This window comes from Eriocheir sinensis, chromosome 44 (assembly GCF_024679095.1).
Source record: "Eriocheir sinensis breed Jianghai 21 chromosome 44, ASM2467909v1, whole genome shotgun sequence".
Lineage (NCBI taxonomy): Eukaryota > Metazoa > Arthropoda > Malacostraca > Decapoda > Varunidae > Eriocheir > Eriocheir sinensis.
The window spans coordinates 5078133-5104705 of NC_066552.1; positions in this window are offsets into that span (position 1 = coordinate 5078133).

Genomic DNA, 26573 nt, shown 5'->3' on the forward strand with positions numbered 1-26573 from the left:
TCATCCTGGGGGCGTTGAGTTACATATCCCAGCGATGGGGGAGTCATCCTGGGGGCGTTGAGTTACATATCCCAGCGATGGGGGAGTCATCCTGGGGGCGTTGAGTTACATATCCCAGCGATGGGGGAGTCATCCTGGGGGCGTTGAGTTACATATCCCAGCGATGGGGGAGTCATCCTGGGGGCGATGAGTTACATATCCCAGCGATGGGGGAGTCATCCTGGGGGCGATGAGTTACATATCCCAGCGATGGGGGAGTCATCCTGGGGGCGTTGAGTTACATATCCCAGCGATGGGGGAGTCATCCTGGGGGCGTTGAGTTACATATCCCAGCGATGGGGGAGTCATCCTGGGGGCGATGAGCTACATATCCCAGCGATGGGGGAGTCATCCTGGGGGCGATGAGTTACATATCCCAGCGATGGGGGAGTCATGCTGGGGTCTCGAATCAGGGAAGGGGAGCCCGGAAACTAAATCCTTCCGACGGGCATGGTGGGTGATAAGTTGACGAGAGTCGTGCCTGGCAAGACCTGTCATCGTGTGTGTCTCTGCAGTAAGGGAATCACGCGAACGCCTCCGCCTCCAGGCTGAATCTGCCGGTGGGGAGATCGGCAGACCCCGCGCTGGAGGTCTCGGCGAGGCGGTCGGCCCTGAGACTGGCGCTCACCTGCTCCCTCGAGGCGCAGATGGCGATACTGAAGAGATGTGCAGCAGAAGACACAGACGAATTAAAAAATATTAGGTAAAAGCCTTGACCAGAAGTTTGTGCGAAGTGAGATGGTAATCTTTCTCCAAAGTTTGGTGGAGTGAAGGCGGTGGTGGTGGTGGTGGTGGTGGTGGTAGAGACGATGAGTCAGTTGTATGGTGACGGTGCATGCTGGTGCCGAAGGCGGGAAACTGTCGTGTGTTTGCGAGTGTGTGTGTGTGTGTGTGTGTGTGTGTGTGTGTGTGTGTGTGTGTGTGTGTTTGAGTATGAGAGACACACACACACACACACACATATATATATATATATATATATATATATATATATATATATATATATATATATATATATATATATATATATATATATATATATATATATATATATATATATATATATATATATATATATATATATATATATATATATATATATATATATATATATATATATATATATATATATATATATATATATATATATATATATATATATATATATATATATATATATATATATATATATATATATATATATATATATATATATATATATATATATATATATATATATATATATATATATATATATATATATATATATATATATATATATATAGTTTCCCGCTCTCCCTTTCTTCACCTTCTTTTTCTCTCCCTTCTTTCTTTCTTTTTTCCTTCCTTCTTTTCTTCTTTCTTTCTTTTTTTTTTCCTTCCTTCTTTTCTTCCTTAACTTTCTTTTAATCCACTTTCTCTCTTTTCCTTGACCCTCACACCCTGGGCCTACAAATTCTCTCTTACTCTCCCTCCTCCTCCTCCTCCTCGTCCTCCTCCTCCTCCTCCTCCTCCTCCTGTTAAACCACATTGAAAACATTTTCGAAACAATAGGATGAAGAGCATTAAAAAGTTTGACGAAAATAAAAAAAACTTAGTACGGTTCCCCCTCCCTTCCTTCCTCCTCCTCCTCGCTCCTCCCTTTACTGGACCACACTACAAGGAGGAGGAGGAGGAGGAGAAAGAGGTGGTGGTGGGGTGGAGTAAGAAAAGGAATACCTCCTCCTCCCCCCCCTTCCTCCTCCTCCTCCTCCTCCTCCTCCTCCTCCCCCTCCTCCGGGTTTTATTTGAAAGGAAGGCGATGTCGAACTTGTTTTCACTTAGAAAGCCTCGAGGGCAGTAGGAATATCGAGTGGCGGCGACGCGTCCTGAATATTCTCTCTCTCTCTCTCTCGCAGGATTCCTTGTGACGTTATCCTGCGGTGGTCGAGGTCCTTCCGCCTTTCCCTCTCAGTTCCTATCTTCCTTCCTTCATTCCTTTCTTCCGTCTCTCCTTTCCCGTGTCTTTATATCCTTTACGTTCCTTTCCCCTCCTTCCTGTTCCTTCTTTTTCGCTCCTTTCTTTCTTTACTTCCTTTCTCATCATTCCTTTCCTTCTCTTCCTTCGAGTATCTTCCCTTTCTTTTTAGTTCCTTTTCTTCCCTCCTTTATTTTTTATTCCTTCATTCTCTCTCGCCCTTTACCTCCCCCTTCCTCTACCTATCCATCAATCTATCTATCTATCGTTTCCCCTTTTCTTTTTAGTTAGGGTCTATTATCATCTGCCGTAATATCGAACTAAAGAAAATAAATAAACGAAAGCACAGATGATTGGAAAAAGTAATGTGAGGCAGGATGTGTAAATATATAAAAACTAAACATTCCCAAAATCAGGCATCGGATACAAGGCGTTGAGGAAACATAAGCAAAGGGAATGAGTCTGACCACAAAGAAGGATAGACGGCGGGCCAAATATAGGACGTAGGAGGCTGGATAGTCAGAACGAAGAGAAGGATATGGGAAGAAGCTGAGATGAGGAGAGGCTGAAGGACAGGAAGGAGGGACAAGACATGGGACAGAAGAGAGACAGAGGGAGAGATAAGACGAGGCAAAAGAGAGAATGGTATAAAATGCAAAGACAGAATAGGATATGGATAGATAGGAAGACAGGAGGTACAAGGGACTGAATGTGAGAAGTTAAGATGAGGAGAGGTTGAAGGACAGGAAGGAGGGACAAGACATGGGACAGAAGAGAGTCAGAGAGAGATGAGGCAAAGGAGAGTATGGTATAGAATGCAGAGATAGAATAGGATATGGAGAGAAAGAAAGACAGAAGCTACAAGAGGAGGTTACGATGAACTGAGTGAGGGAGAAGATGGAAGGGCATACCACCACAAGATAGATAGATAGATGGATAGGTAGAGGAAAGGGAGGTAAAGGGCGAGAGAAATGGAAGGAATCATAAGGAGAGGAGGGAAGAAAAGGAACAAAAAAGAAAGGGAAGATACTCAAAGGAACTGGAGGGAGAGGCGAGAAGAGAAGGAAAGGATTGATGAGAAAGGAGTAAAGAAGGAAAGGAGCGAGAAAGAAGGAACAGGAAGGAGGGGAAAGGATAGCGTAGAGGCAGAGGGAGACAAGATGTGACAAAGGAAAGGATAATATAGGATGCTGGCAAGAGGGAATAGGATGAAAAGGGAGGGCACAGAAGAGGTTAGGATGAAGAGAGATGGGAGAGAGAGAAAGGAGGACACAGTGACACGGAACAGAAAAGAGAAGCACAGAAGAGAAAGTGAAGTAGAATGTTTTGAAATTAGATAGAAAGAAGAGAGAAAATATAGAAGTTAGGATGAAGAGAGAGAGAGAGAGAGAGAGAGAGAGAGAGAGAGAGAGAGAGAGAGAGAGAGAGAGAGAGAGAGAGAGAGAGAGAGAGAGAGAGAGAGAGAGAGAGAGAGAGAGAGAGAGAGAAAGGACACAGTGACACGGAACAGAAAAGAGAAGCAGAGAAGAGAATATGAAGTAGAATATATTAAAATTAGATAGAAAGAGAGAGAATAATAGAAGAGGTTAGGATGAACAGAGGCAGGAGAAAGAGAGAGGGAGGAAGTAGAGGCATAGCACTTGACAGGATGGTATAGTATGCTGACGAAACAAGACAGGATGGAAAAGTGACGTACAGAGAAGACAACGATAAACAGAGGCAGGATAGACAGGAGGGAGGGACAGAGCACTTGACAGGGAAGATACAGGGAAGGACGAGGTGTGACAAGAGGTGATGTAGGATGATGGCGGGGCAGAATAGGATGGAGAAGGCAAGGATGAAGAGAGGCAGGATAGACAGGAATAAGGAACAGATCATTTGACAGGGTAGATACAGGGGGGGTCCAGGATGCCTCTGTCGTGTTTTCTCCTCGGCAAGAACAGGAAAAACACATCAGCAGGACGGCGATGATGCAGCCTGAACACACACACACAGAACACACACAAGAGCACACACTAGGTGTGTGTGTGACACACACACACACACATACACACACACAAACACACACACACACACACACACACACACACACACACACACACACACACACACACACACACACACACACACACACACACCCACACACACACACACACACACACACACACACACACACACACACACACACACACACACACACACACACACACACACACACACACACACACACACACACACACACACACACACACACACACACACACACACACACACACCTCCACACGTCCCTTTCTTTCCCCGGCCAAACAAAAATCTGTCCACGCAACACAACAGCCTCAACACACCCTGGGGAGCTTAGAGGGGAGGGGATAGGAGGGGGGAGGAGGGGAGAGGGGAGAGGCCGCCTGTGGATACTTACTTCCCTCAGCTACTCCCCTGGTAATTTGAACAAGGCACATTTCCTCCCCTTCTCCTTCCCCTCCTCCTCCTCCTCTTCCTCCCTCCGGACTTGCTAGCGAGGCGTTAATGTGTTTATATCAAGGTGTTAAGAAAAAGTGGAGAGTTTTATATCTATAGTGACCTCTTTTTGTGACCTCCCCGCCCATTCTCTCTCTCTCTCTCTCTGTCTATCTATCTATCTATCTATCTACCTCTCTATCTATCTAGCTATCTCTCTCTCTCACTTTCTATCTATCTATCTGCTGAAGGGGATGTGGATGGGATGGAAGGGATAGAAGGGAATGGGGGGCTCTTGAAGGGGTGAAGGCGGATGGAATGGGTATGGAAGGGATGTGGAAGGGATATGTGGAGGTATCATGGAGGAGGTGGAGAGCGAAGAAGGTGTAACGTGTGTGTGGAAGAGTGGAGGAGGAGGAAGGAGTTTAAAACAGGAGGTGGAGGAGAGGGGGGGTGTGGAGGTAGAAGGAGGTGGTGGAGGAGGGGAAGGGGGGAAAAGAGGCAGTGGAGAGGATGCAGCGTATGGGGAAGAGTGGATCAGGAGGAAGGAGGAAAAAAGATGTGGAAGAGGGGGAAATGGAGGAGGTAGACAGGGGGAGGTTACGAGTGTATGTGTGGAAGGGAGGTGGAGGAGAAGGAAGGGGAAAGGAGGAGAGAGTTTGTGGAGGGGGAGGAGGAGGGGGAAGGGGGGGAAGTGGAGGAGAAGCTGTGGAGGGAGAAAGAGGAAGAAGAGGGAAAGGGGAGGAGGAGAGAATGTTTGTGGAGGATGAGGAGGAGGGGGAAGGGGGAAGAGGGGGGCAGGAGGAAGAAGGAAGGGGGAAGAGGGGGGCAGGGGAAAGGAGGAAGGGGGAAGAGGGGGGCAGGGGAAGGAGGAAGGGGGAAGAGGGGGGCAGGGGAAAGGAGGAAGGGGGAAGAGGGAGGCAGGGGGAAGGAGGAAGGGGGAAAAGGGGGGCAGGGGGAAGGAGGAAGGGGGAAGAGGGGGGCAGGAGGAAGGGGGGAGGGGGAAGAGGGGGGCAGGGGAAAGGAGTAAGGGGGAAGAGGGGGGCAGGGGGAAGGGGGGAGGGGGGAAGCTCCTTGGGGCTGGCTGGTCTCACTGATGTATTGTATTCGGGAAGACCTGATAATGAAATCGAGTCTTTCAATCTATTTACTATTGTTATGCAAATCCTCCCTTGTTTTAGGCCAGCAATAGGATCTGTAGCCATGCAAATGAAACAGCAATTGACAGCGATGGACCGCGTTCGAATCCCTTCCCACGGCACCGTCTTGGGCGTCTCTGATAAGAACGTGGACTTCGCAAGACGCCGCTACCCCTCTACACGTGATCCTACTTCGAATCCCCCTTTTTCTCGTCTGTAAGTCGAGGAAATACGTGCAGGAGAGCCGTGTGGTGCGTGTGTCTTGAGGTGCTGGCCGCGTGTGAGCCCCCCCGCTAACAGGCCCGGGTTCGAATACCGCTAATGATGCCTATTTTGAAAGCCTTCGAATAACGACACATTTTTCCGTTTACAAACTTTCCTTTTTCCGCCCCTCGAGATTTCCCCGCGCCCCACCTCCCTCCCCTCCCCTCCCTCCCCCCTCACCCCTCCCCCCCCTCCGCCGCCGCCCCGGGACTGAGATAAACAACTCAAATCTTGGCGTATAATTTTCACGCACATTTGTTACTGCCAGGTGGGGGGGAGGGGGAGTGAGGTTGCCCCGCCCCTTCCCACCCCTCCCCCGCCCCGAACCCTCCCTCCCACCCTGCCTCGCAATACCCAGCGGCGAAAGAAGGGGGGGACGATGGAGGGGGCGGTAGGTGTGGGGGGCAGTAAGTGTTGATGGGGCGAAAGAGGGGGGCGAAAGAGGGGGGGAAGGGGGGGAAAGAGGGGGTTGGGGGTGAGAGGGAGGTGGTAAGGGGGCGAAAAGTGGACGGCCTGGAAAGTCACTCATACAAACAATCTTCTTTTTCTTCGTTTTCGATTTCCTTTTTTCTTATTTTTCCTCTTTATCTCCTATGCCTCAGATTTCTTGTCATCATACTCTTTATAGCCATCATTATCATCCTCTATTTTTGTATCATTTTCACCCTCCTCCTCCTCTTCCTCCTCTTTATATTCAAACCTATCTTCCTGTCATTTCATCTCTAAGGTTGTAACATAACTACACAATACATATCTACAACAGTCCTTCATTTTCCTACACACGTATAATTCTCACTGATAATCTCTTCCCCGAGTTCTGATCACTCCAGTGTCTTGTGTCTCCTCTTCCTCATCCTGTTCCTCAGTCTCGTATGGATCAACCTCTCCCCCAGGACTCACTACGCCTTGAAGCAACACAACTAATCAATGCGACAACAATTACTTGCTCCTTAAGTCACTCCGGGAACTAACCAAGAGGGATGAGTCAGGGAGAGATAGAACATTGTAGGAGACAGTAGAGGAAGAAAGAGAGACAATATAGAACCAATAAAGAAGGGGATGAGACAGGGAGAAATAGAATGTAGTAGGAGACAGTAGAGGAAGGAAGAGAGACAATATTGAACCGATAAAGAGATACTGGACAGAGGGAGAGACAGAAACGGAACACACACAACACGGGAGATCGAAGAGGAAGGGAGAGACACAAAGCAACAGAAGACAACACAACCAATAAAGAGAGATGGGAGGGAGAGAGAGAGAGACTGACAACACAACAGAGGAAGATTGGAGAGGAAGAAAGAGACAGAATACAAACAAAAGGAGAAGAGAGAGAGAGAGAGAGAGAGAGAGAGAGAGAGAGAGAGAGAGAGAGAGAGAGAGAGAGAGAGAGAGAGAGAGAGAGAGAGAGAGAGAGAGAGAGAGAGAGAGAGAGAGAGAGAGAGAGAGAGAAGCAACCAAAAACAAACAGAAGGAAAGGGGAAACAAAGGAAAATCAAAACAACACAACACAACATAGGAAGAGGAGAAGGAGTAAGGAAGGAAGGACAAACAATCAAACAAACACACACAACACAACGAACCCACAGTGACATAAGAGTAACAAGAAGACACAACACAAAAACGCAACACAAACAAAAACAATCTCAACAGAAAGAAACACACCCACCCAGACGACAACCCCCCATCCCCCCTCCCCCCTACCCACCCCCACACACACACAAGGCCGGCCAGCCACTCTATCAGTATTGCGCCTCCCCCAACACAGTGTTTCGGTATGCTGGTGTTGTCCGGGCAGGTGCACAGGTAGGGGACGTTTGTTATTACCTGGCGGGCTTGATTATTAACTTTAGCACCTTGATGGAGTTTGTGATGGAGTGAGTTTATAGAGGCATGTGAGTGGTGGTGGAGTGAGGAGGAGGAGGAGGAGGAGGAAGAGGAGGAGGAGGAGATAAAAGACGACGAGGAGGACGAGAAAGGATGAGGATGAGGAGAAAAAAAAAGACAAGAAGGACGAGAAAGAAAGAGGAGGAGGAGAAAAAAAACAAGAGTAGGAAGAGAAACGAAGAGGAGGACGAGATAACGACGAGGAGGACGAGGAAGGAAAAAGTGGAAGGAAAAGAAAAAAAATATTGTCCCATTTTGATTAAGAGGAAGAGGAGGTGGAGGAAGAAGAGAAAGAGAAGAAGGAATAGGATTAGGAAGTGTCTCATCCCAGACAGACACCAAAGAAAAGGAGGAGGAAGAAGAGGAAGAAGAGGAGGAAGAGGAGGGGTAGGGAAGTTAAGTAATGGGAAGTGTAGGGAAGTGTGGAATAGGAGTATCCAATCCCAACTCTCGTCCGAAGAAGAGAAGAAGAGAAGAGGAGGAGGAGGAGGAGGAAAATTAGGTGCTCCATACCAACAACCACCCAAAGAAGAGGAGGAGGAAGAGAAAGAGGAGTAAAAAGTGCCCCGTTACATCGAGCAACCAAAAAAAAAGAAAGGGAGGAAGAAGAAGAAAACGAAGAAGAAGAGTAAATGCCCCATCCTTGCCCCATCACACCCCTGCCCCTTTCTCTAACCAATAATGTCAAGAGGAGAAGGAGGAGGTGGAAGAAGAGGAAGACGAAGAGGAGGAAGTGTACGTGTCCCATCCTTACCCCATCGCATCCTTGTCCCATCCCAGCCACTGATGTCCTATGCCCCATCACAGGACCCTCCATATTCCCTGCCTTCCTTCTGTTTTGCGTTCCTCTCTTCACCATTTTGTCCTTTGCCATTATTCTCTCTCTCTCTCTCTCTCTCTCTCTCTCATTATTTTTACGGCATCTTGTTTTCCTCTTAAAATCCTCCCTCTTCCCCTTCCTCTTCCTCTTCCTCCTCCTCCTCCTCCTCCTCTTTTTCTTCTCCCTCTTCCTCTTTCATTCCTCCCGTCCGGTTCTTCTCTCCCTCCTGCATTCCTGCCATCAATTCTTTCCTCCATCTTCTGCCTTGTTTCTTCCTTTCATCTCCCTCCTGATCTCCTCCTCCTCCTCCTCCTCCTCCTCCTCCTTCTCTGACTTCCTACGCCTCATCTTTTTGCTCTTTCTTTTCTTTTTTTCCTTCTTCCCCCCTTGCTTCTTCTTCTTCTTCTTCTTCTTCTTCTTCTTCTTCTTCTTCTTCTTCTTCTTCTTCTTCTTCTTCTTCTTCAGTTTGCCTTTCCTTATCGTCATCAATATAATTATTTTTTTTGTCGATATTTTTCTCTTTTTTCCTTATTCATCTTTTCCCTCCTCCTCCTCCTCCTCCTCCTCCTCCTCTTCATTTCCCCTTTTCTTTCTTATCATCTTTGTTATAATCATTTTCATCATCTTTCTTTACCAACACCACCATCAACGTCAACTCCTCCTCCTCCTCCTCCTCCTCCTCCTCCTCCTCCTCTTCCTCCTCTTCCCCCTCTTCCTGCTCCTCCAGCCACTCTTTCCATTATATCTTGTGCATTTGTTTTCCTCCTCTATCACTTCTTCCTGAGCTGAGCCTCCTCCTCCTCCTCCTCCTCTTTCTCCTCCTCCTCCTCCTTCATATCCCGGGAAAAAATTAGGGGAAAGAAAGGATCCATTACCGGTTCTCAGGACAGTGGATGATCGAGGCTTTTTTTTTTTTCCTCCTCCTTTTTTCCTCTTTTTTTTTCCTCCAGTAAGTATGGAGACACTGGCGTGGAGAGAAGAGTTGACATGTGCCTCCTCTCTCTACCTCCCGCGTTTGCTCTCTTCCTTTCTCTCCTTCTCTCTCCTCGACTGGGGTGGGGAAGGGAAGGGAGGGGAAGGGAAGGAAAGTGAGGGAAAATGATGAGTAAATTTGTTTAGATAAAAAAAAGTAAAGGAGAGTGAAAGAAAGTGATGGGAAGTGAAGGCAAGTGAAAGGGAAGTGAAGAGGAGGGAAGTAAAGAGAAGTACAGAGAAGTGAAGGGAAGGGAAGGGAGATTAAATAAACCGCATAGAAGTGATGGGAAGAAAAGGGAAGTGGAATGAAGGGAAGGGAGGTTTAATATAGCACATGGAAGTGAGAGGAAATGAAGGGAAGTGGAGAAAGGTAAAGGAAAGTCAAATAATCAAAGGGAAGGGAAGGGAAGTGAGAAATGAAGGAAATTGAAATATAGCAAAGGGAGTGAAGGGATAGCAAAGGGAGAAAAAAAGAAGTGAGGGGAAGAGAAGGAAAGAGAAGGAAAGCGAAGGGAAGGGAAGTGAGGGAGAGTGAAGGGAAGAGAAGGAAAGTGAAAAGTAGCAAAGGGAGTGAAGGGATAAAAGAGGGAACGAAAGAAAGGGAGGGAAAGAGAACAAAAGAGAAGGAAAGCGAAGGGAAGGGAAGTGATGGGAAGCGAGGGGAGGCAAGGGGAGGCGAGAGGAGGGGAGGCGAGGGGAGGCGAGGGGAGGAGAGGGGAGGCGAGGGGAGGCGAGGGGAGGCGAGGGGAGGCGAGGCGAGGGGAGGCGAGAGGAGGCGAAAGGAGGCGAGGGGAGGAGAGGGGAGGGGAGGGGAGGCGAGGGGAGGGGAGGAGAGGCGAGGGGAGGCGAGGGGAGGCCGCATAACCCCTCGCCAGATCCCTCGCCGCCCGCAATGAAGGTTTGAGTGTCGGCGGGAAGAACCTCTTTCATTAAAATGTAAATTGAATCCAATTCTTCAAACTAGAGAGGTATACATCTTGCATGGAGGGGGGGAGGAGGAGGAGGAGGAGGAGGAGGAGGAGGAGGTTAGTATGATAGCAAAAATATAGCATTGAATTATAATTGATGTGTCCCTATTTCTCCATTACTTGTGTGTGTGTGTGTGTGTGTGTGTGTGTGTGTGTGTGTGTGTGTGTGTGTGTGTGTGTGTGTGTGTGTGTGTGTCTGTTTTAAATCATTCTCAAATTTACCCCATTTTTTCAATTTCTCCTTTTCTCTCCATATCTTTTTCTCTCCTTTCACATCCAAACTTTCATCTAAAATCCACTTTCTTTTTTATCACCACAAATCCCTCCCATCCCTTTTCCTGGCCCTTCCTCTCCCATCACTCCCTTCCCTCCACCTTCTTAAGCCTTCCCTTTCCTTTTTCCCTATCTTATCTAAGCCCTTGACATTTCTATTCTAGCTAGCATTCCCTGAACACATTCCTCTTCTTCTTCCTCTACCTCCTGCTCCTCTTCCTCTTCTTCTTCTTCTTCTATTCTTTCCTCCAGGTCATCTACTTTTTATCTCCAGCATCTAAACCTCTCTCTCTTTCCTCTGATTTTTTTCTGTCCTTCCTATCGTTTTTCCCTACACGTGGCTTACCTGTATACCTGAGTTTCAATAGGTATCTTAATTGCAGGTGTATCAGTAATGTATTGTGGAATTTTTAGTTTTCTGTTGATATATATAATCCATCTTCTTTTTTCCTCGTTTTCTTTCTCTCTGATACTCGTGTGACCTCCTCTTCCTCTTTGTCTTTTTTTCTATTTTTTACCTCCTCTTTCTTGCCTATTTTTTTCTCTACCTTCCCCTCTTTCTTTTCTCTACCTCCTCTTTGATTCTTTTCCCTTCCTCTACCTCCTTCTCTTTGTCTGTCTTTTCTTCCTCTACCTCCTACTCCTCCATTTTGCTTGCCTCTCTTTCCTCTCCATTCTAATCTTACTCTCACCCTTTTAACTCCTCCTCCTGCCTTTCTTTTCCCATAATCTTCCACTAGTTTCCCTTTCTTTCTCTGTCCTTCTTCCCTTTTTCCTTGGTAGGTTTCCGAAATTTCCCTTCTCTTTACCTCCTTGTCTTTGCATCCCTTCTCATCTCCTTCCACTCCTTCAGCATCCTTTGAAATTCTCCCTCCCATTATTCTTACTTTTCCCTTTCCTCTTTCATACCATTCCCTTGGGTTGACCTATTTCCCTTTTCTCCTTCGCCCTTCTTCCATTCCACCCTTAGAAGCATTCCCTCACATCAACTTCCACTTTCCTCTACTCTCCCTCCTCTCCCTCCCTTGTGTCGCTTCCCCCTTCTCTCTTTCTCTCCCTTATTAATGTTTCTTGACTCTCCCCTTCTCCCTTGTTCCCCCTTGCCTGTCTTCCTTTTCTATGTCTTACTCTTTCTTGACAGAGGGAGTGAAAAGGGTAAAGAAGGAAGGATGGAGGATAGAAGAGAGGACAGAGAAGTGGATAGAAAAGGAAAGGAGAAAACACGAGAGGAAAGAAGAGAGAAAAAAAAAGAATGAGCAAAGGAGAGGAAAATAAAAATGGAAAAGGATATGCTAAGAGAGAAAGAAAGGGACGAAGGTTAGGAGATGATGGAGGGAGAGAGAGAGAGAGAGAGAGAGAGAGAGAGAGAGAGAGAGAGAGAGAGAGAGAGAGAGAGAGAGAGAGAGAGAGAGAGAGAGAGAGAGAGAGAGAGAGAGAGAGAGAGAGAGAGAGAGAAAAAAAAGGGAAAATGTCAAGCCTATAAATAGACCTGGGCTGATTGCTTCGAGAAATGAAAGAATTTAAAATACATCCAAATATTTAGTTTTTAGTTTATGTTAAAAATAATTTGAAAAAGAGAAGAGAGACTAGATTATTTTTTTCCTATGGGTTCTTAGTTGTTGTAATTTGTAGGCTTTCCATTTTTTTTTATTTCTATCTCAAAAAAAGTAAAAATAATGAAGAGGAAATGTAAAGAAAATAAAAAAATAATAAAATTTGTATCAGTGTTCCCTCCTCTGCCCTTCCCTTTAAGAATAAACAAATAAATTCTGGGAGTGACGAAAAACAACACACACACACACACACACACACACACACACACACACACACACACACACACACACACACACACACACACACACTCCCTAATAGTTACAATAGTTCCTCTCCCCACCTAATTATCCTTCCTCCAATTATTTTTTCTTTCTTTTCCTATTTCCCTCTCATTATTATATCTTCCTCTTCTCTCTCTCTCTCTCTCTCTCTCTCTCTCTCTCTCTCTTCTCCCTTAAAAACATTCACCATCTCTCCCTAACCTATTTATCTGCCTCCCTTTCCCCCTCCTTTTCCTCCTCCTCCTCCTCTCCCTCTTCCCTCTTCCCCTTACTTTCACTCACTCTCCCTCAGAAGCAAAACAATTCGATGCTACCCTCCTCCTCCTCCTCCTCCTCCTCCTGCTCCTCTTCTCGGCGGGCCCCTAAAAAGCAGTTGTAATTTGGCTTGGTTGAAGTTTACAATCCGGGCAAAACCATCAACATGCAAAGTACCACAGCCATTTGTTACTGGGGCCTCGTTTGTCTTGTGGCCGCGGCGGTGTGAGGGACGCGAGGTGATGACTGTGAGGAGGAGGAGGAGCAGGAGGAGGAAGAATAGGAGGAGGAGCAATGGTAGAAGAAGTATAGAGAGAGATAGAACCAGGTGTCTTATAGGTCAGATCGAGATATAGAGCAATGCAACGAAAGTGAGGCCGAATTAGAAGAAGGAAAGAAAAGTGATTGGGAAAGAAAAATGATTGTGAGGACTAAGGAAAGGATGATTTTAAGGGTGATGAGTTGAAGATAGCTGAAGGGAAAGAAGGTGCTTGGAACTGAGGGTAAGGGGGGATAGAAAGGGAGACTATGAGAGAGTGGACAAAGGGTAAAGGGGAAAAATGACTAGGAAATAAACTTGGGATGTAACGAGTAAAGAATGACGGAAAACTTAGAGATGAAGGCAGACATGATTAAGGAATGGAAGGACGAGGAATCCAAAGACAAGGTTGAAGAAGGAAAAGGGAAGGAAGGGGAAGGGAAAGAGAAGGTGGAGGAAGGGAAAAGGGAAGGGAGACGAAGGTTGTGAATTATAATGGAAGCCTGACTGAAGAATAACCTAAAAAGAATAATAGAGAAAAGTGAAGAGAGGATAAGGGAAATCAGACTCAGAGAAAATAATAATGAGAATAAAGAGGACTGGTGAGGAAGAGCAATAATGAGAAGAATAATGAGATAGAAGATTTGTAAAGATTGACCGAGGAATTACAAGGAAAAATAATGAATACCAGAATGAGAAAAAAAGAGGATTACGAAAATAATAAACGATAAAAAAATATGTTGAGAAAATAATAATGAGAATAAAGAGGACTGGTGAGGAAGAGCAATAATGATAAGAATAATGGAGGAATTACAAGGAAAAATAATGAATACCAGAATGAGAAAAAAAAGAGGATTACGAAAATAATAAACGATAAAAAAACATGTTGAGAAAATAATAATGAGAATAAAGGAGATTGGTGAGGAAGGGAAATAATGAGAAGAATAATGAGATAGAAGATTTGTAAAGATTGACCGAGGAATTACAAGGAAAAATAATGAATACCAGAATGAGAGAAAAAAAAAGAGGATTACGAAAATAATAAACGATAAAAAAAATATGTTGAGAAAATAATAATGAGAATAAAGAAGAGCAATAATGAGAAGAATAATGAGGTGGACGATCTGTAAAGATTGACCGAGGAATTACAAGGAAAATAATGAATACCAGAATGAGAAAAAAAAGACGAAACGAAAATAATAAACGAAAAAAGATGTAGGGAATAATAATAAGAGAGGAAAACTAGAATAAAACGAGAAAATAAATTAAAGGGAAAAAACACTAGAGGAAAATGATACTGGTGGAAAAGAATAGTGAGGCGGAAGAATGACAGACAAACAACTTCCGGAGCTAATCAAAACAGGTCGTGTACGCGTAAGCTATTATTTCCAGGCCGACAGGTAGGACTCTACACCTTGTATTACCTGGATGGCTAGATTAATGAACCCAGGTAAGCGCCCCCGCCGACGCACACACACACAAACTACACAAACACACAAACACATGAACACACATTGAAAGGCTCGGAAAAAGACAAAAACAGACAAAAAATGAGAAAAAAAAACAGTAGGAAAAAATCAAAGAAACAAACTCGAAAATCTGAAAACCTGGAAAACTGAAAAATTAAAAACTGAAAAACTGAAATGAAACAAAATCGAGAAAATGGAAAAAAAGAAAAAATGAATTAAAAAACTCGAAAAAATTTGAAAAAAACACGAAAACTGAAAAAACGGAAATTTGAAAAAAAAACTTAAATGAAACAAATTGAAAAAAAGGGAAAAAAATTAAAACAGAAAAAAGATTAAAAAAAACACAAGCAGTAACAAATTCAATAAAACAAACACACACCAAATAAATATCCACCCTTCCATTAATTCATCTTTCTTTACCATTAACTTTCCCTCTCATCATTATTTTCCCTTTTTTCCCCTTTTCCCCTCTCTCTCTCTCTCTCTCTCTCTCTCTCTCTCTCTCTCTCTCTCTCTCTCTCTCTCTCTCTCTCTCTCTCTCTCTCTCTCTCTCTCTCTCTCTCTCTCTCTCTCTCTCTCTCTCATCTTCCTCTCCTCTCTCTCTCTCTCCCTTTAAAAAAAAACTTTAGCTTCTCTACCAAACCTATTTATCTGCCACCACCACCACCACCAACAACAACAACAACAACAATAAGAACAACAACACCGCCTCCCCCCCCACCCCCCCACCCACCCCACCCACCCCCGCCACAGTCGCCTCGCTAACCACACCCCGATCCATTTCTTCTTTTTTTTTTTTTTTTCAATTTACATCGTCTAATTTCCCGGCGGATCCTCTTGTCACGTTTTAATTATCGCGTGTCTTTGATGATCAATAAACGGCGCCCCCCATGCAAAAAAAGAGAGATTAATGGGAGGAGGAGGAGGAGGAGGAGGAGGAGGAGGAGGAAGAAGAAAAAGGAGGTCGACCCATGGTTATTCTTAAGGGGTTTGTTATGTGGTGGAGGAGGAGGAGGAGGAGGAGGAAGAGGAGGAAGAAAAAGAAGGTCGGGTCATGGTTATTCTTGAGGGGTTTGTTATGAGGAGGAGGAGGAGGAGGAGGAGGAGGAAAAAGAGTAAGAAGAAAAAACAAGGAAAAAGAGAAAAATGATGAAGAACAAGAAAAAGAAGAAATACAACAACAACAACAACAACAACAACAACAACAACAACAACAACAACAACAACAACAACAACAACAACAACAACAAAGGAAGATACAAAAAGAAGAGGAAAAAGAGAAGGAGGAGGAGGAGGAGGGGATAACCTTTTCTTAATTAACAAACGCCAACGCATATAATCTTAAACAAACCCCAACTAACCAACTCCCAACTCCTTGCTACCCACCCCAACCAACCCCAATTATTCCCCACACCTTAGCCCCCTCTAACCCAGCCCAGTCCCCCTGCCAACACCCCAACACCCCTTCACCCACTCCACACCCCTTCCTCTATTCATCCCCTTCTCTCCCACTTCTCAAAACACCCAAAAAAAAACACATTAAAGGCTCTAAATATTCTCCTACATGATAAAATACTCAGATCGTCATGTAGATTAAGACTAGACAGGTTACTCGTCCGTCCTTTTCTCCTCTTCCTCTTTTTCCTCTTCCTCTTAAAAGTGATGGATTATATGGGTGATGGATAGGGATTAAAAGGTAGAAAGGGAAGGTGAAGGGGAGGGTATGGGTGAGGGATGGGGATTAGAGGAAGGAATAGAAGGGGGATTAGGGTAGGTATGGCATTGGTGAGGAGTCTATGGGAGGAGGAGGAGGATTAAGAAGAGAGAGAGAGAGGAAGAAAGGGGAAGTAGAGGTTAGGGTATGGAAGAGAAGAGAGAAGATAGGAAGAGGGTAAAAGAGGAGAAGGTAATGGAGATGATGATGGATGTTGATTTACTTTTTCTTATCATCATCATCATCATCATCATAATCATCATCATCATCATCATCATCACCAAAACTATCAAGAAGAACAGGAAGAAGAACAAAAAAGATGATAATGATAATGAAAATGAAATGAAGACAATGAGAAAGACAAAGACGAAACTATAAATGGAGGAACTTAAAGATGATTGAATAATAACACACACACACACACACACACACACACACACACACACACACACACACACACACACACACACACACACACACACACACACACACACACACACACACACACACACACGCTGATGGACTAATGGACTGTGTTCCCTTCAGTGCCTTTTAAAGCGAAGGTGGGCAGGCAAATTAGAGGTAAGGACAGGTGCTAATAGAAGGTGTGTGTGTGTGTGTGTGTGTGTGTGTGTGTGTGTGTGTGTGTGTGTGTGTGTGTGTCTCTCTCTCTCTCTCTCTCTCTCTCTCTCATATTTTAAAACCTTTCTGTAATTTCGTTCCTGAAGAGGGATTTAAATATTACCTTTTCGTTCACTTATTCATTGTTCTCTCTCTCTCTCTCTCTCTCATCATCTCAAACTTTCCCTTGATAAACATTTTTCCTCGTGTGTCTTATTCTCCCCTCTTATTCCCCTTCTCTCTCTTTCTCCTTTCTTCTCTTTCTCTCTCTCCCTACATCCTTTTCTCTTCCCTCGTATGTTATCTTTCCGTAATCTTTCTTTTTTACTTTGTTTCCTTTATTTTTCCCCTCCTATCATCGCTATCTTCCTCAGTTTCCTTATTGCCTTTCTCTCTAACTTCACTTTTTTAATATATCCTTCTTCCTTTAACTGCAATTTCTTTCATCTATATATTTTTTTAGTCATTTTTTTTTGTCTAATTTATTTTATCTCTCTTTCTCTCGTTTCTCCAGATAATTAACTTCATATACTTCATTATTTCCTCACTTTCTTCCTCTCTTCTTTTTTTCTTCTATGTTCTCGCTATCTACACCTTTTCTTCACTTTTTTCCATTTTTTCTATTCACTTAATTTAACATATAGTCTTCCTTTCCTTGTTCTCCCCTTTTTTCATCTACAGTATACCTATTTGCGTCTTTTCCTCCCTTTCTTTCTTTTTTCTCCATTGCATTCATTCAATATATATCTTCTTCCTCTCTTCCTCCCTTCTCATCTCCTTCCATTCGTCAATACTTCCTGTCACTGCTCCCCTTCTTCTCCCTCTTCTTCCTTCCTTCCCTCTACATATAAACTCTTCACAGAAACTTTCCCTCTTCACCACTCTTGTGTCATTCTCCTTCTCTGAACACTTCACTATCTTTCTTCAGCGTCTTCTTTTACCTTTCTTCACATATCTTTCTTCTTCCTATTTAACCCATTTGTATCTTCCTTCCCTCCTAACCTATTCCTCTCCTATCCTTTCTCTCTACAGCTATTGCTTCTTCCTATTCTCTCTCTTTCACCCTTTTTTCTCTGCAGCGTTTCCTCTCCCTCTTGTCCTTTCCCTCCTACTTTTTCTCTCCATCCAATTCTTTCCTTTTCTCCAATCGTTTATCCTAGCAGCATCCTTCTCCTAGTGCTAATCTTTCTTTTTTCTTTCTTTCCCTCCTTTCCTCTACCTTTTAACATCTTCCCAAAACTTATTCCTCCTTGATAACCATCCTTTCTTTGCCTCCCTAACCTCCCTTCCTCCATTCCTCTTTCCCTCCATATTTTAGTATTTCCCTTTGTCTCCCTCTTTCTCTCTCTCTCCTTGAAGCTTATCTCTCTCCCTCTTCTGTATTACCTCCTTCTATTTACACCCAATTTCTCCCTTTCTTTTTCTCCCCTCAAACATAAAGCTCTCCCTCTCCCTTCTTCTCCCTTTCCCTTCCTTCTTTACTCCCTGAACCCCTCCTATCTCCCTCTTTCCTTCCCTCCACAGGCTCTTCTCTCTTACCTCTTTACCTCCCCTTCCTCTCTTCCCCTCCTCCACCCTTCCACTTGAAGCACTCCCTCCCTCCCTCTCGTGCCTTCCTCCCCTCATTACGCCTCCCCTGCAGCGCCTCCTCCTGCTGCCGACGCCCTTGACTGAGCACTGAGAGAAAAGGCAACACGCTTATCAACTTAGCCCGGCCTCCTCAGGTGATCGGGGGAGGGGGGGAGGGGAGGGAGGGAAAGAAGGAGGTGAGGGAAAGCGAGAAGGATAAAGAGAGGAGAGGGATAAGGGGAAGGGGAGGTGGTAGATAGGAGGAAGAAAGAAGAAGGGAGGGAAGGAAACGAGGGAGGAAAACGTCAAGAAAGATTGTAGAGAGTAGTGAAAGAGGAAGAAAGAGAGGAAAGAAGGAACAGAGGGAAGAAGGGAGTACAGAGAGAGAGATGAAGAAGGAAGGAAGCATGAAGGGGAAGAAAAAATAGACCCCAGGAGGAAGTGAAAGCGAGAAGGAAGAGGAAAGGAAAGGGACAGAGGGATATAGAGGAGAAAAGGAGAGAGGAGGAAGAAAGAGGAAGTAGGCAGGAGGGATATGAAATGAGGGAATGAAGAGGGATGAATGAGGAGAGGGAATGAAGGTAAAGAGGGAGAGTGGGGTGCAAAGACTAGGGTAGCACAGAAAGTGGGCCACAGTAGGAGGGAATGAGTCAAGAAACAGGAGAAAAGGAGGAATAGAGGGAATAGAACAAAATAATGGGAGCACTGGCGAGAAGAGGAAGAGGGAGGAGAAGCAGGAAGAGGAGGAAGAGAGGGAATAAAACAAAATAATGGGAGCACAGGCGAGAAGAGGAAGAGGGAGGAGAAGCAGGAAGAGGAGAAAGAGAGGGAGAAAGAGAGAGGGAGGAGGAGGAAGGAAGAAGGAGAGAAAACAAATAGTAAACACAAGGCAAGAATCATAGTAGTAGTAGTAGTAGTAGTAGTAGTAGTAGTAGTAGTAGTAGTAGTAGTAGTAGTAGTAGTAGTAGTATAAGAAGAAAAACAATAAAAAACATGATCATATAAGCAACAAAACGTAGAGAAATGAGAAACACAAGATGAAAACGAACCAAAACTGAAGGAGGAGGAGGAGGACGAGGACGAGGAGGAAGAAGAGGAGGAAGAAGAGGAGGAGGAGGAAGAGCTCAGAGGAGGGAGAGCAAAAGGAGAGGCAGGAAAAGGGATCCATTCTCCCGGGGTCAGCTGCTAATGGGCGGCTCAAAAGAACAAGCAAGTTACTGTTTACAAAAAGGGAGAAAACAGCGGCAGGAAGGAGGAGAGCAGAGCATGGAAAAGAACATCAGACGGAGGGAAAAACACAGGTGACTACGTAATTACCTGTGGAGAGATCGGTACACCTGAGGAAACGAAGGGAGGCATTGTGGGTAGGAGGAGAAAGTAAGGTGGGCAAAAGGTGGATAGTGGAAACAGGTGAAGGAAAAGGTAAGGAAAGGAAAGGAAAGGTAAGGGAAGGAAAGGTAAGGAAAGGAAAGGAAAGGTAAGGTAAGGAAAGGTAAGGAAAGGTAAGGAAAGGAAAGGTAAGGAAAGGTAAGGTAAGGAAAGGTAAGGAAAGGTAAGGAAAGGAAAGGTAAGGTAAGGAAAGGAAAGGTAAGGAAAGGTTAGGTAAGGGAAGGAAAGGTAAGGAAATGTAAGGAAAGGAAAGGAAAGGTAAGGGAAGGAAAGGTAAGGAAAGATAAGGAAAGGAAAGGAAAGGTAAGGGAAGGAAAGGTAAGGAAAGGAAAGGAAAGGAAAGGTAAGGAAAGGTAAGGTAAGGAAAGGTAAGGAAAGGTAAGGAAAGGAAAGGTAAGGTAAGGAAAGGAAAGGTAAGGAAAGGAAAGGAAAGGTAAGGGAAGGAAAGGTAAGGAAATGTAAGGAAAGGAAAGGTAAGGAAAGGTAAGGAGAGGAAAGGTAAGGAACGTAAAGGAAAGGAAAGGTAAGGGAAAGGTAAGGAAAAAGTAAGGAAAAGGTAAGAAAGAAAATATGGGAAAACAAGAGACAGAAAAACACAAGATGGATAATGAAAACAGACAAGAAAATACGAATAGAAAACAAGGTGAAGATGGATAGGAGAAACAGGTGAAGAAATGAGAGAAAGGTAAAGAGGAAAAAATGAGAAAAACATGATATAGAGAAGAAGACACGAGGTAAATAATACATAGGAAAATACGGACAGAAAAAAAGAAAAAAGGTGGAAAGGAGAAACAAGTGAAAAAAGGAGGAAGGTAGAGGAGAAAAAGATGGAAAACAAGAGAAAGAGAGAACACGAGGCAGAAATGATAATAAACAAGAAAACACGAAGACAGAGAATGGGTGAGTAACATGTAAATAATAGAAATAGGTGAAAGAAGGAGAGAAAAGTAGAGAAGAAAAAAATATGGAAAAACAAGAGGGAGACAGAACGCAAGGTAGAAAATAATAATAAACAAGAAAAAATAAAAAAGTTAGAATAAGGAAAAATAAAAATTGAAGCCGTAAAAAAGAAAGAAGGCTAATGAAGAAAAAGGATATGACGGTAAGAAAAGATGAATAAAAAAATGGCAAAATATGAATGACAAAAAAGAACCAAGAAAAAAAATTAAGAAGAAAAAGACAAATAATTATGAAACTAACAAATAACAAACAAATCAATAAAACAGAACAAACAAACCAAACGAATAACCAAAGCATAATAAATCAAACCCCAACATAACACAACACAGCCACGCAAACAGCTCAGCGTCCATCATACAACGCTCTCCCTTCGTTAAGCAGGTAGCGGTCCAACGTTCAGCCCCGCCACAACGATGCGAATTTGATGCCAAACGTAATTATTGTCTCGTTACGAATGAAACAGCACCGCCGACCGAAGCACCGACCCGTGATCCGAACCGCCGGTGAAACATTTGAAACATTTTACCTCATTACCCCCTACAATGTCCTCGAATGTTGGGTGTGTGCGTATGTGTGTATGTAGGGGACACACACACACACACACACACACACACACACACACACACACACACACACTGAGGGGAATATATCGACTCCCTGTGTTAGAAAATTTAATCAACTCTTTTTAATAATCTTTCTTTTTTTACTGGAGAAACATATTGTGAGCATCTTTTGTCTATATTTATCTTATCTAACCTTCATTATGTTCCTTTAACCACACACACACACACACACACACACACACAGCAGCGAGGAGCGAGCATCCATTCCGAGCCTTATTTTTCCTAATCATACGAAGTGAACCCGTTTTTCCCGCCCCGCTCGCTGGTGTCGTGTTTTCTTCCTTTTTTCCGTCCTTGGCCGCGACGCACCAATAATGAAGCGTGCTAATGTTAAACCGATAATCTAATTTTTCGTCACAAGGCCTCCGGTGAAGTGCATTACGATAATAAGCCGCACTTTTGCCCCTTAAACCCCCAGTAATAGGTTCTTTTCCCGCCATTCCCGGGGACGTAACAGTGATAGCGGGGATCCTCTCTTTGGCGCGTGGTCTGGGCATCTCTAGGGAGCAATCTGGCTGATGTATCGTGATCCAGGTCCAATCATTAAGGAATCGGAAGGTTACCGGGTGTTTATCGGGGAATGGATGCTATGGAACCTCTCACAGTGGTTTCACAGATGTATGGGTGGTGTTCCCCTCCTCTTGTATCGTGAGCGGGGTGTCTAATCGCTCTTATGTGGGATCAGATGGTTAGTGAGTGCTTGTCGGGGAAGGACTGCTACACGGAACCTCTCATAATGGTTTCACAGATGTATGGGTGGTGTTCCCTTCCTCTTGTATCGTGAGCGGGGTGTCTAATCGCTCTTGTGTGGGATCAGATGGTTAGTGAGTGCTTGTCGGGGAAGGGCTGCTACGGAACGTCTCATAACGGTTTCACAGATGTATGGGTGACGGTGGTTTTTCTCTGCCCTTGTGTCTCTTGAGGGTTTAATAACTATGAGGTGTAATGAGGAAGTTAATGAGTGCTTGTCGGGGAAAGACTGCTATAGAAACTCTCTTAATGGCTTCAGAAATGTATGGGTGACGGTGGTTTTCGTTATTATCTTAGTATTTTGTAATCGCGGTCGAATTCTTTATATTTCAATACACACCTTGAATGGGGCCGCCTGTATACCTCACCTCCACTTGTCTTTCTTACCTCCACTCCTTCCCTTTGCCACCTCCCTCTCCCTCTTCATTCCCTCTTCCGCCTCTCCACACGCCCTTTTAGACTCTCCTCCATCCCATCCACTCCCTTACGCCAAAGCCATTCCCTCGCCTCCACCCCTCCACCCTCCTTTCCACGCCCCTCCACCGCCCTTCCGTACCCTTGAGCACCTCCCTTTTGCCCCTCCCCCTCCTCCCTCTCCTCACCCCTTCAATCCTTTTCCTTTCCTTGCCCCTTACGCCAACACCATTTCCTTTCCACACCCCTCCATGCCCCCTTCATGCCCCAGTCCCTCCTCCTCACACCTCCACTCCTTTGCCTTCCTTCCCCCTTACGCCAACGCCATTCCCTCCTTTACCCCGCTCCTCCGCTGCCCTTCCCTCCCCTTCAGCACCTGCCTTCTACCCCCCCACCCTTCCCCCTCCCCTCCACGCCCTCTAACGGTCACGCATCGCAGTAATTGGCAATATAAGCGGCGTCTGGAGTGTCCGTCTTAATCAGGCAATTCGGCAGAGGAGCGAGAAAAGGCAGGCGAAGAAGATGAATAGGCTTTATCGTTCCTCTTCCCTTCCTCTCGGCTCCTCCTCCTCCTGTGTGTGTGTGTGTGTGTGTGTGTGTGTGTGTGTGTGTGTGTGTGTGTGTGTGTGTGGTGAGGATGGTTTAAAGATACGTTCACTGACATTCTCAAGTTTTTCGTTTTAACTCAAATGCCACGCACTCAAAGATAAAAAGATAAAAAATAAAAGATTCTAGATACATAAAATTATACACTAAAACAATATAATAAAAGAAAATGAAGGTACAATTTTTCTCTCTCGACTTATTAATATTTTTCTTGTATTTTTATTATTTTTTATGTATTTTCTATCTATAATTTACCCTCCTTACAGATTCCCTTCGCAAAAGCTGTAATGTGTATAAATTATAATGTACATATGAGTGTGTGACTGTGTGTCTAAGCTCAGGCTCAGTGCTCAGTTGGTGCGACTCGCTCACGAAAACTGTAAACATTTGTATAATACTGTAATACGTAAAGTACATTCATATCTTTTTATGTCCATGTGAGAGAGAGAACTAAAGTGAACTAAAGTGAACTTATAACGGCTACCGCTCGGCCAACTAAAAGGCTATTGTGTTATTTCACCTTCTACAATCAACTTGTGAAGCAGTCCACGGTAACACCGGCCCTGTGACGATCGGGAGATAACAGTTCGCGCCTTAAACTTAACACTTAACACCAACTACTTTAAAAAGTAAAAACACTTAAAAACTCCTAACAAAGCTAAACGTACTTTTACACAAATCACAAAAGTCCAACATTATTCTCGGTATGGACTAAACGAACATTTCTCTTTATTCACGCTGCCTCAAAGCATCCACTCTCCCTTCCCCCCTCTCCCCCTTTCTTTCCTCACCGACTCCCCCCTGCCCCTCACCCTTGCTCCTCCCCTTTCTGAATAACGTATAGCACCCACCAGGGGACGATTTCGCACACTTTGGACGCTAAGACAAGGAGGTTCTTCGGGAGCATAAAACGAAGCCTTCTTTTACTGGTGATCTTAATGGCTGGTTATGACGAGAGGGTCTGTGAGGAATGCGAAGTTATGGGTATTATTGTGATTTTGTTTTACTCTCTCTTATCTGTCTCTCTATCAAGCTGTCTTCCTTTTTTACGGATATTCACTTCCCTGCTTCTTTATTTTTCTATATCTTCACTATTTCCCTTCTTAAAAGCGTATCTATCTCTCTTCTCGATTTTCCTATTCTGTTTCTTCACTGTCTCCTTCTTTACGATATATCTCTTCTTCTCCACTTCATATTTTTTTCGCTATCCCCTTTCTACTGTAATGCATGTTTCCCTTCTCCTTTTCTCCATCTCATTTCTCTGCTCTCTTCCTTCATATGCATGTCTCTTTTACTCCTCCACTTTCTATTTCTTCGCTGTCTTCCTTCGTTCAAATAATTTCCCTCCCTACTCCTCCTCATCGCTATCTTCCTTCTTACGAATATGTCTCTCCCTCCTCCACTTTATTCCTCTCTCACCCTCACTGTGTTCCCCTTCCCCCCACCACCCTGGAAGCAGCCGCGGATGTGTGGCTGAGTTAGCAGGGAGGCGAGGCGTGTGGAACCTCATTGAAGGACAAATTCTTGCCATCAGTGGTGCCAGACGGGGGTAAGGGGAGGAGGAGGGAGGGCGTCTTATAGTCCTCTGGCACACTGACACACCACCACCACCACCACCATCACTACTGCCATCACCCTCCCCTCCGTTTATCATCACACTCCTCCTTTTCTCTCCCCCTCCAGCCTTCTATCTCTCTCCCTCCCTCTCTCTCTGTCCCCTCTCCCTATCTCATGTGTCTCCATTATCACTGGACGCTCCCTTTGCCCCTATTTAACCTCCTGCTGCTTCTGCCACTTTGTCTCTCTGTATGACGAAGATGCGCACCGAGGCAACGCGCAGCTTTAGCTTTACTTTAACTTTGGTATATTTTTTAAGTCGTTTCGTCATGCATTTTTATGGTTTGTTTATGCGTACGTGAAACTTCTGAAACGTAAAGCAGTCTATGTAAAAAATAAATGAGGATCTAAATAAACAGGTTAATAACAGTAACACGCCAAAGTTAACTACAATATTACACCCTACAATGTTACACCCTACAAGGTAACACCCTACAATATTACACCCTATGCGTCCTTCACCTTTCTTCATTCCCCTTGCACCGTCCTCGCCCTTTCACCCACCCTTATCCCTCCACCTCTCTCTCTCTCTCTCTCTCTCTCTCTCTCTCTCTCTCTCTCTCTCTCTCTCTCTCTCTCTCTCTCTCTGTCAGTCTAGTAACGATAACACACACAAAAGTTAACTGCATATATCACACCCTATTCACCCTTCACCCTTCTTCACCCCTCTTACACCTTCCTACACCCTTTCACCTTCCTCCACTCCCTTCACCTCCCTCTCAGTCAGTCTAATAACAGTATAACACACGCCAAATTTAACACCTCACTCACACCTAGATTTACGGCGTCAACACTGAGAAAATTCACAAAAATCCTTCGCTCCATAAATATTTCTCGATGGCGTGGCGAATGAAGTCGACGGGAAGGAAAGAAAAGCAACCTTGAAACGAACACAAGTTAGCCACACACACACACACACACACACACACACACACACACACACTTGAGGAACAAGATCGCAAATAAAAGACAAAAACAAGTTACGTGACAAGGAATACTTTGCGGCGTCTACGAGGAAATGATGAAGAGAACGGCGGTTATTGTTATTGCACGCAGAGGAAAAGGAGGAGGAGGAGGAGGAGGACGGAAGAGAGGAGCACTATAAGGCATCTGTTTGCTCGGTCGCGGCGGTGAGAGGCGAGGCGTTGGTGAGGTTTCGGGGTAAAAGTTAATGTTGCCGCCGCCGCCGTCGCTTCTGTGGTCTCGCTCGGTGCCTCACAAACGAATAGTCACGTCAAGATTACCCGCTAACCTCCCCTCCGCACGCCACGCCCTTGTTATTATCGCGCCTCCCTTGCTGATTAGGTCTGGATGGATTGAATTAATACGAGGAACCACTGATATAACTTCCTTTTCATGTGTAATAACGAGGCTACAAATATATATTCACGTCTACGGTTCTTTGTTGTATTTGTCATCATTCTTCAACGTCTCGCAAGAACTATGAGAAAACCTGCTACATGGAAGTATTATAGAAAAGGATTTGTAATTATTTTTTTACCACCAACGGAGCACAAACTTTACATACTTTCTTCATTAATTTGGTTGTTGATTAATTCAGCTGATACGGTTTCAAAATCTAAATATAGTAAAAAGGTAAACGTGAGAGAGAGAGAGAGAGAGAGAGAGAGAGAGAGGATGCCACAAGTTAATCATGTTAATAAGGTGTGTGTGTGTGTGTGTGTGTGGGTGTGGGTGTGAACAAGATTAAACTAC